The sequence below is a fragment of the Gallinula chloropus genome (genome assembly GCF_964237585.1).
Source record: "Gallinula chloropus genome assembly, chromosome: 1".
In the NCBI taxonomy this organism is placed as follows: Eukaryota; Metazoa; Chordata; class Aves; order Gruiformes; family Rallidae; genus Gallinula; species Gallinula chloropus.
In genome coordinates this window covers 80,325,900-80,337,453 of record NC_140085.1, presented here as the reverse complement: position 1 = coordinate 80,337,453, position 11,554 = coordinate 80,325,900, and positions in this window count along the sequence as shown.

Here is an 11,554-nt window from a genome sequence, read left to right as displayed (position 1 = left end):
CAAACCTATGTTCATTTTCCCTCCTACCACTTGACAGGCCACTCCAGGGATTGTGGCTGCCTCTTTTCTCTCCCCAATCCTGATTTCTGTTAGTTTCTGGTCTTTCATGTTGTGTTTTCCCTTTTAAGGGCTATTATAAGATCTTTTTCTCCCCCCTTGCCTCCCCTGGGGACTGATCATGCTTAGTCTGTTCCAGTCTGCATCTCTTCCTTGGAGCTTTGTCATTGAGTCCAGGGCTGCAGGCCTGCAAATTTTTTGGGACTGAGACAGGAGGACAACAGCTATTGACAACTGCTGCTCTTCTATAAAGACAAGCGAACAGGGCCATACGCACCTATCATCTACTTTTCCACAAATACTAGGGCATTTATTAACTCCTACATCTATGCTGAATGCATCACGACAGCAATGTCGTGGTCAGGATGTCATTTAATGTTGATAGTCTAGATGTTTTCTGCAGCCTCAGCAGGTGCTAAGGTTTTGTAAACGTTTTTGATTTTTTTTTATCCATGCAAGCCCAGTCATATTATATGTAGATTTAATATCCCTGATAGCCATACAAGGCTGACAGAGGTTAGGAATGACTTACGCAGCTGGGAACCCTGCTATTCCGCCCCAACGTGCGGAAGAACTTTTACACAGTGAGGGTGACAGAGCCCTGGGACAGGCTGCCCAGGGAGGTTGTGGAGTCTCCTTCTCTGGAGATATTCAAGACCCATCTGGATGCTTCCCCATGCAATATGAGCTGGGGAGCTGCTTTGGCAGGGGGGTTGGATGCTAGGATCTCTGGAGATCCCTTCCAACCCCTATGATTCTGTGATTCTGTTCCTGACTCCATAGAAAGTGGTGGTTTGGGAATGTTTATAGGTCATAAAGCCCGGGAAGGCAACAAAGGACAACTAATGAAAATGCGTTTGAGAGTGCATATAGTAGGCATGTGAATGGAAACAAGTGTAAAATACAGTTTGGGCAAGTTATTTTTTTGGGGCAGGGAAAGGAAGCATCTGTAATGATGTTGGCTAGAAAGTGGCATTATGCATTAATTATTAACATTGATCAGAATTATTCAGGACTAGTTAAATCTGTGCATCATGACAGATAGCTATGTGTAGGGCACTGTGTGGCTTGTGGTCATGTACCAAAGTTGTTACTCCAAGGAAAACTGCCATCTCCTTCTGAGACCATATTCCAGGATTTCCAGCCCAGTATATACATAAGGGATGCCTGGAGTTTGGATCTGTGCCTGTGTGGCAGAAAAGGATGCTTGGAAATACATGAGACTTTAAAAAGGGAAGATACATTGAAACTGAGTGGAAGGCAAGGAAGCAAACTGGCATTGGAAGTCAGAATGGTTGTTATTGGGTAATATTGTGGGAAAGGGTAGACCCTTTTTCAATACTTTTCTTGATGCTCATATTTTTTCTTTATGAATGATTCAGAGGGAGTAAAATATAGCTAATATGAGCAGCCCTATAATAACAGAAAAATAACAAGACATTAAATCTAATGATAGCAGAAAATTCACAGATAAGTTGATGACTGAACTATCCAAATACTTGGACTAGCTCAACAAATTATGTACTTTCTGTATTTGCACATTCCTTCATCTGGTATTTATATCTTGAAGAAAAACAGGGGGGGAAAAAGGCTGGAGAGAGATCTTGTGAGGTTGGGATTCTTTGGGTTCTTTTTGAGATCCTTCCATAGAATTCACATACATTTCTTACATAAAATGTGAGGAAAACATGGGTTTTGGTAAGAATGGATTCAATGGAAAAAGACTTGAAAAAGGTATGTGTTTAAAAAAATCTGTCCTTTTTAAAATGTTTTTATGTGAGTAAAGGATACTGACGGCATTGCCTTGTAACTGAGGGAAGCACAGCCATCTGTGGTGTTTTTGTTTTGTTTGTCTGCTCTCACCAGCCTCTCATGTGATATGTTCTGAAAGCTGCCAAATCCCTCAAATCTTGGGTGGCCTAGGCTTGAAACAATAAGTGGTCCAATTTCCCATATTGTTGCAGTATGTAGCCACCAATATATTTTTTTTCCTGATTTAATTTGGACAGAAAAATTATAAAAGATTTTTTCCTTGGAGAAAATGTATCAAAACATCTTTTGCTAGCCCTTCTGACCATATGATGTTCATGTTCATCAGCCAGAATGCGTACCATATGATTTTTTTGTGATTAACCATGACTAATCTGGAAGATAAGTTGAAAAAGCATTGGGGAATTTGGTCGCTGTACCATAAGGCTTAAGCTAAACACTTCTCTGGGAATTTCTCTGTGCTACTTCATATATCTTTGGTGGCTTCATAAAGAGACTGTGATACTAAACAATGGATAATATTACTGCATAAGCTAAGACTTCTTTTGTTGCAGACTTTTTTTACACGTTTTCTGAATGTTGCTGGAATGTATTTCATAGGAGTTGATATTTGACTTTTTGATTAAATGTTACTGAAGAAATTTTCAAAGCAGTTGAAGCATGTTTTAGCATTCATTTCTATTTCTGATACAGTTGCTTCAATCAAAAGTTCAGTGGGGAATTAGAAAGGATGTCTTTTGATGTCAAGAGAAGGTACACCTGAAATTTTGTATATGAATTCAAGGATAGTCTTGAAATGTTGGAATTTCCAATGAAACAGACATTTGGAACTTTGATCAGCCCAGACAATTGTTCAAGTAGATTTTTGCCTGTTCGTAGCATTGTGCAAATAATATGTAATGATCAGTGAGCCTCTGCTGAAGGTAGGGGATTAGAATAGTTCATATCCACTGTGAGGGAAAGTAGGGCTTCTTTACATATGTTTCACAACAGCTCTTCATAGATGGGTACTGAACACAATGAATAGGCTATAGGTGGGTGCTGAACACAACAAATGACACTAGGACTCTGCAGCTGAGCATGCTGCAAGCTGAGGAGCAAGCTCTGCTTAATGGAGCCTGAAGAGAACAAGCAAATCCTCACTGATTTTTGAGCTCCTGACATATGCTGGAGGCAGGATGACAGTAGTTTGAAGTAGATCTATATGTTCTGGTGTGCGTAGCTATCCTGCTACCTAGTTATGCAGGCAGCAGCTTATTTGTTTTATAGTCTGGTTTAGGGTCTGTCTAGTATCTCACCAAAGACTGGTGAATTTATCCATGATCAGATCAGAAACGGGAAGGGTCAGCAATTGGACCATGCAGGGACTTGTGCAAGCTGTTTGTTTCATTGCTATCTTCACAGCAAGCATCTGTGTAAAGAAATCCCTGGTGATTCTAAGGAAGCGTTCAATTGTATATAACTGCTCTGAAGTCAAGTTAAATAAGCTAAGTGTCCCCTTTTTCAGTCAAATATGGGGTGTTTGAGACTTGCTTTGAGTGTTACAAGATGGCAGCCAAACACAGGACCCTGTTTCTTGTCCATGACCAATTTGAAGTCCCTTTAAAAACTGAGGCCACTTCTTAAAAGATCAATCAACTATGATACTTTTTTGCTTGTGGTGTTACAATGTGCTAAGTTCTGGAAAAAATCAAATTGTGATATTTCTTCTAATGGCTCTGAACAATAACTATTAGTTAGGAATTCACACGTGCATTCTGACATTTCGAAGCAGCTCTGACTCAAGGCGTATGGATGTTTATCTTGACAGTTATAATATCATATGTGGTAGATGCTGGCAAGGACTTCCCTTTGCTTGACCCAAACCCATTTACCAGTGATGAAAAGATGTTTGTAAAGGCAGATGTAATTCTTTCCATATTTGTGCTTAGAAAAATTTCATTGATTATTTTTTGTTTATGGAAGCTGTCTTGGTGGCTGAAAATAATAGATATTAACCATAAGCCACTGGTGACTGGTTTGCGTCATCAGTATCTAAACTCGCAGCACTGGGAATTGCTCTTCATGTCTTGTGAGACTGAGTATTAAAAATGAGAAGAATGTGGTAATGGTGCTGCCTTGATAAAGGGTAGCATATGAGCTTAATGGAAGATTATTTATAGGAAAGTGTAATGAATGCTCAAGTGTTCTTAAAGATGTCTCTTCAGTCTCTAATATGAAAAAGCACAACCTTTCAAAGACTGCTTTTTTTATACTTTGTATCCTGAGACCCCTGTTTTATCCAGCCAACTGAATCTACTTTGAATGAATATCACACAGGGATCTCGTGCTAATTTTTTGTCATAAAGCATAAGCCAGGAACCTTCCAGCCCTCACCGTTCTATGATAATATAGGGCTACAGAGCATGCTTTATACCTGAAGAAATCTGTGACCTGCTTGTATTACTATGGTCTGGCTGATGTTGCTGAAGATAAGCGGCGCTTCCTTACAGCAGTTACTCGAGATATCTGGAAGCAATTCTTGTGTCCTCTGTTACCAGTGCAAAAAGACACAGGAGCGTTGTGGTCTTTCCTGACATTATGTGACTTGTCTGAGGAAGTGGGATGTGTGGAGATACCATGACTTACAAAAGAAGAATTCCAGAAGCCCAGTAAGAACATTAGTATCACATTTCCATTCTTCCTGAAACAGAATTGGAGGAAGATCATTATAAGCACTTAAAGGATTTGAAATACAAATTCAAAGGGCTTGAATGGGGAAAAGATGGAATTGTTCCCCCAGCATTGTGTATTTTTAATTTATATCATTGTACTTCATACAGCTTGTATTTGGTGCTCAATTGCTGTGAATTATTCTCAAAGGAGCAAGAGAAAATGTGTCTCTTTGTAATTTTCATTGTCTTAAAAAATAGGACAAAAGATAGGATATTAGCACATTCAGTGCAGATATCAGCATGCTGGAGGTTGCACTAAACTTTAGCAGTTTGGAGCTTGCTGCAGAACGTGACCATGGGTCATTCTGGAGAGGGAAGGGACAAAGAGAAATTGGACCCACTCAGGAGATCAGATATTTTAATGAGTATTTGGTGAACCCTGATCATGGGAGAGGCAGAAGTTTGAAAAGTAATTTTTTTTTTTTCAGGTAAGGTGACCCCTGCCTAGAGAATTAAACCTAGCACTTCCATTTTCACCTCCTGACCAAAGGGCAGGACAAAGTAGATTTGATATAATGTGTTTGAAATGGAAAGTTACATTCTACATCAACCTCAATATTCCCATAAAGCCTGGCTACACCGCTTGCATAGCAAAACATGGGGATTTAATCACGTGCAAGCAAAGTAATTTAGAAGTGCAGAGAAACCAGAGACTGGGAGCTGTGAGAAACATATGAGCTGTTGCTCCTCTTTCTTGTGTACTTCTGTAGTTAACTCATCATGGCAGTGACTCAGCTTATATAGACAAACAGCAGAGCTATCTGCAGTTCAAAGACCCAGCTGCCCCCAGTAGTTTACCCTTGAAAAATTCCGTCATGCTACTTTGTCAGTTCAGATGATTGAGACTTACTGGGAATATTGGAAGATAGGAAATGTAGGATGAAATATAAGTTCAAGATACATAGTATGGAGTCTTCTGTACTGGTCACTTTTTTTTTTGTAAAAATAAATGAAGCTGTTGCAGGAAACTGCCTGTCAGAGGACATTACCCAGATCTCTTCAGAGGAAGCTGGGTGTGTCTAGATTAGGAGAGGAGCGAATGTCATGCTGGATAGTTTGAAAAAACCACTCTTCCTCTCTTTCCACGTGGGATGGAGCAGGCAAAGACATTCTATCTATGTTCACTATTGTGCTTCAGAGAAACCTGTGCTGGGTTTCATACTTGCCTACAACTGGTGGTGCGGAGTCCTGCCTGTGCATGATTGTAATGTACCTGGAGATCCCACTGGCACAAATCTCATCTTTACCATAACCCACCACCCTTGTGTAAAAGGAGGGGCCACCTCATGGGAACTTGAATCCTAAGACTATTAGGCTGTGTTGCAATAGGAACAGTCATAATTTTGGTGACATTTCTCTCAATTTTGTGACAAGATGCCTTGGCAGAGTGTGCTGCTAGATGAATGTTAGGGACTTGGTGCACTGCTATACCCAATTATCAAATTTGGTCCATGGTATTACATAGGCCATATTGCTAACTTTTCTTCATTTGTTTCTTCTTCTGCTTCTAATTCTTTCTTTTGTTTCTTCTGCTTCTGATTCTTTCTTCTGAGGCAGATATTGTGGCTTCTCTTCCCTTCTCTGGATAAACTCAAGGGCAGATGGAGGCTTTGGCTTAGTAAAATGTCTGGTACTTCCAGTAAGGGTCTATCTGCCATGCCTGCTCCTCTTTCCTATAGATTGTTTGTCACTGATGATGACAGAAATTTGTTTTTTCCAAGGAAATGGTAAAGGCTTGCTCTATCCAGTGGGATTGCATGTCTTGAAGATTGAGGGTGAGATTTATTCTGCCTGATGCTTATTTCCTTCTGATGAATGGCCATGTTACTTCGTCACAGCCACTGTCTGTTCCAACTCTGGCTCTGCTGTTGCATTGCCTAAGATAGAATCATAGAATGGTCTGGGTTGGAAGGGACCCCAAGGATCACAGAGTTCCAACCCCCTGCCACAGGCAGGGTCATCCACCTCCAGGTCTGGATCTACACAAGGATGCCCAGGGTCCCATCCAACCTGGCCTTGAATGCCTCCAGGGATGGGGCATCCACCACCTCTCTGGTCAGCCTGTTCCAGCACTTTATCAGTCTCTCTGTAAAAAAAACTTCCCCCTAATATCTAATCTAAACCTTCCTTCCCTTAGCTTTAATCCATTCCCCCTTATCCTGCCATTATTTACCCTTTTGAGAAGTTGAATCCCCTCCTGTTTGTATGCTCCCTTCAGGTACTGTAAGGCTGCAATGAGGTCCCCCTGTAGCCACCTTTTCTCCAGGTTGAACAAGCCCAGCTCCCTCAGGCTCTCTTCGTAGGGGAGGTGGTCCAGCCCTCTAATCATCTTTGTGGCCTCCTCTGAACCCTCTCCAACAGTTCTACATCTTTCTTGTATTGAGGGTCCCAGACCTGGACACAGTACTCCAGATGGGGCCTCACGAGGGCAGAGTAGAGAGGGACAATCACCTCCTTGTCCCTGCTGGCCACCCCTTTTCTGGTGGAGCCCAGGATACCATTGGCCTATGACAGGGTGTGATGCAGGGCACTAGGGATGTGTTGTTTGCTAGTGCCAGTAGCCCTTGGACAACATGTGTGGGCTCAGAGCATGATGCAAAGCTGCAATGGGTTAATTTGCTCCAAGCTGGGACAGCACAGCTCTGCCACTCTGTGTAACAGAAAAAGGAGTGTGAAAATGGAGACTGGGTGCTCGTTTGCCCCAGTTTTCACTCTCTGATTCCACTTAGCACTGTGCCTGCTAAAGTACTTGTCAGACAAATCTTGTCTTGCAGTCTTTTGCCTTATACCTGCTGCCTCCTGTTTCTGTCCCCAACAGTGCCATAGCTTCCTGACTAACAAACGTAGTCTGTCCTCACCTTTCAGCTCTCAAGCTTGCTGTGCTCTCTTGCTGTGATTGAAGCCATGCATTGGTAGCCTCATCTGAGCTGCCTGGCATAGCCAGGCTTTCAGTGAGAGGTCTGCCTTCTTGGTAGGGATTGGACCAAGATGAAGACCTTCTGCATGCCTTTCTTAGGTCAGCCAGACACTGCCTGCCTGATGCTACACAAGTTACTAGGAACCAGATCTATGTTAAACCGAAGTGCTTAAACGATGGAAGGCTTTATTGCCTGTGTAAACATGAGCTGAATGTCTGAATATCTGTGTGGATCTAAGCTGGATCTACCTGGATTTGGATCCCTCTGTACCTTCTTTCCCATCTGTAAAACAGGAGAAATGCCCCTTGCTTTTGATCATCTTGTTTTTTACCTGTTTGGAACTGAAGCTGTTACCATACAAGAAACAGGGTCTTGTTCCTCTCTGTAGGGAAGCATTGTGGCCTGAATTAGTTAGAGCTTCTTGGGTCTGGAGGAGATTTAAAGAAATACATGACAATAAGATACAGCATGGGTAAGGTGGGAAGCGTGGTGACTGTATTCCATCTCTTCCCTTTATGCATGTGCTGCAGGGTTAAAATGGGGACAGTGACAGATTGACTGCAGCAGCCTACCAGCTATCTCTGTTTTGTTGAGCAGGCTCAGTCTTCCTTTTCCTGAGGTGCCTTACTCTCTACCAGGACTTGCCATCCTCTCCTGGTTTCAGCTAGGATAGAGTTACTTTTCATAAGGAGTCAGGACAGGCCAGCTAAACTGGCCAAGGGGGTATTCTCTACCATATGACATCACGCTCACTACAAAAAGGCACTAGTCAGGGAGGAGCAGGGTGGCTCAAGCATGGGCTGAGTGTCCATTTGGTTGTTGGGTTGGTAAATTGCCTTTTATTCTCCCTGCTGCCCCATGGGGTCTATTCTAAGTACTGTTGTTATTTCCCTCTCCGATTGCTGTCACAGTAAACTGTCCTCATCCCAACCTATAAGTTTTACCTTTTTCTTCCCTTTCTCCTCCCTATCCCTCTGTGGGGAGGGGTGAGTGGTTTAGCCGTGTAGTTCTTGGCTGGGGCTCAGCCACGACACATCCCTAGGGACATGGCCTGCAGCTGCAATCTGAATTCTGTTACAGCAGCCAGAGCCACGCAGGAGACATAAATGGAGATCAGAAACATTGTTTGAAAACATGACCGTGCATGGGACATGTATGGGTTTTGCCCACTAATGTGGTTTTCATCTGAGCCCAAGTTAACACCTGAGACCTAACCTTTGCTCATTGCCTGAACCAAACCGCTGAAATTGAATAGTTTTAGCATCACAGCACAAAGGGGGCTGGTTCTTGCATTGCTGTAACAATAGCGTAGGTCAGAGAATATTGATTTGATTAAGCTGATGCTTGCTTTACCCTAGTCTAAGTCGGAGGAGAATCAAGGCCAAAGAATATGCCTCACCCCCAAAATGCTTGTACCAGCAGCTGTGCAATTTGTAACTTGATTGCAAAAGTAAATGATGGCACCATCTTTTTTGTCTGAAAAACAACACTCTAAAGCCAAATTTACAGAGAAGGAACCAGTACAATGCATTTGTTTTGTGCAAATGCGCTGATTTTTCTCGAATCAGGACAAATTGAGAATGTGTGCAAATTTTCTGAGCACTGCTGATTTCGTCACACAATTCCTCATGGCTGGCAATGGAAAACAGGGATGTTTGGAAAGAGATACACATCTGCTGTTCATCCTTTATGCTCTGTGTAAGAGAAGTGGGCATGCCCTTCAGGAAAAGCAGTACCCCTGAGGGCAGAGTTCCCTTACCATATGTTAGCCTGCAGAAAAACTGTGTAGAAGTCCTGTTTTCCTAAGCAATCCAGAAGAGGTGTGTTTTGGTTTGGTATTTTTCCTTTTCGACTAATGAGTAAAGATGCTGTGAAGTCTCTGTTCTTTGGGGGGCACTGTGTGCTTGTAGCTAGGCTCAGCTTTGCACTGAAAAAGTGCAGGTAGTATGTTTTCTTTGAATATGGGCCACTGTGGTGTTTGTTTTGCTTTAATAAGGTAAAGTCACTGTGTCCACGATTAATTTTTGCTCATTGTGGGTAAAAAGTTTCCTTCCATCAGGTCCTGGAATCCTTTTTTGTTTGTTCTATTAATCTTTTCAATATATAAATGTGCTTTGTATATATATTTAGTTGGCTAAACCAAGAGAAATAAAATGCCACACCTGGCAGAAATAGACAGATACACCACACCGAAATGAATGGCAATGATATATATGCCTACCTTTCCATTTATAAACCTACTTCTTAATTTCTTTGAGTCAAGATGAGAGGATGCTGCTCTTGGAAATTTTGGACCAGTTTCTACATCTGGTATACTGGGTAAGTCTCTCTTCCCAGTACTGGACAAGGAGCCTCTTTCCCAATACTTTTATGCAAGCTGAGACCTGTACCATCATCCTCCCTGCTATTCCTTGATTGGCTTCTTCTCGTTGGGGGATACTTTGTGCCCTGGGTTTCCTATTTGTCAGTGCAGCTCTTCTGGATGTGCTAAACATCCAGGAGGTGAACAACCCTTTGAAGGGCTCTGCCTTTTCCACTGGATATACCCGTGTCCTGGTTCTGGCCAGGCCAGAGTCAACCTCCCCAAGCAGCCAGCCCATGTGACCTGAGTTAGCCCGGGCTTCTTCCACACCACCTGACATCACTCCCCCCTTAAAGGGGCTGGTCAGGGAGGGATGATCCTGCTCAGGACTGGGACAGTTACAGTGCAGCCAGGGAGACTAAGTTGCTCCTCGTCTTGGTGCAGTGCTCAGTGTTACCATCTCATCGGGTCTGTAAAGTGTTCAGTGTTATCACCGGGTGTGCGTACTTTGTCCAGGCTTTTGTTTTTGCCATGTTGTCAGTAACCTGGCCTTATCCCAACCCATGGGGTCTCTGTCTGCTTCTCCTCCTGGGGAGGGGTGAGAGAGCTGTGTGTGGTGCTCAGCCGCTGCCTGGGGCTGAACCGTGGCACCTGGGAAGACTGAGGCTGGCATCTGTGTGAAGGAAGATGTGCATCCTGTTACTGTGTCTAACAGCACTAGCTTTTTATTTCATGTCATCTGACTGACACTCTACTACACACAGACCAACTTTTGAAGAGGTGCTCATATTCTTCAAGTCTTTTTTGTGGTAACTTTTACACCTTCTTTGAGTGCAGTGGTAGCTTTGAAGTCCTGTGTATTGAGCTGTTCCAGGCCAAAAGATATTGCCTGAAGCAGCATATGTAAAACTTTCCAAAAAGGTTGCCTCTGCTTCTCTAACATAGAAGCAGCTTGTCTGTGCCCAGGAGGTAATCATAAGGATGACCAAATCTGCTTATGGTGTGTGGGCTTCTTCCTCATGCACTTTGAAGCAAACCCCCAGACACATCTGGCAGTTGGGTGGCTTGCTCACAAATCTAAGCTTACTCACCTTCATGTCAGACATGCACAGCTGTGAGCACTGCCATCTGGGCTGTATCCCCTCTATATAAGATTAGACTGACTTCAGATGAGCTGTGGAAATGACATAGCCATGGCATCATTTAGAAATCGTCTGCTGGGGCAGAAGGAACCCTCACTGTGCTCCCTTTATGTTATGAGGGCGTATGAGAAACCGCAGAGACAAACCATGCTTTCCACTCTGGCCCGGAGCGAGAGGGGAGGTGTGAGCTAGCCCAGGGCACAGAGCACACTTCCTGCCTGCTGCTCTATTGTACCAAGGGAGGAAAAAAGCAAAGTCTGGTGGAGAGGGTACCCCTACCTATTACTCTGTCTGACCAGGGTACAGAGAGCAGTGAGTGTAAGTTGGCATCCCATCTCCTCAGCTACTCCTAGTGCTGACTGTTCTCTGGGTATGTTCCCCATCTGACCCAAGTCTCAGGTATGCTGGCACATATAACAGGATTTTCTCCAACAGGCTTGTTATCCTGGACATCTTGTGTAATCTCAACAGTTTCCCTCATGTTTGATCATGATGCTCTATGGAGCACTTATATTCTGGAGGGGCTTAAAGTGAAGAATGACTGAGTTGTGACTGGTATTTCAGGGGTGCTTGGAGATCCTCAACACTGTTGAATGCTCCAGTATACACTAAGGAGCAGGAGAGGTTTGTTTAATGTTGCCAGGGAAAGGA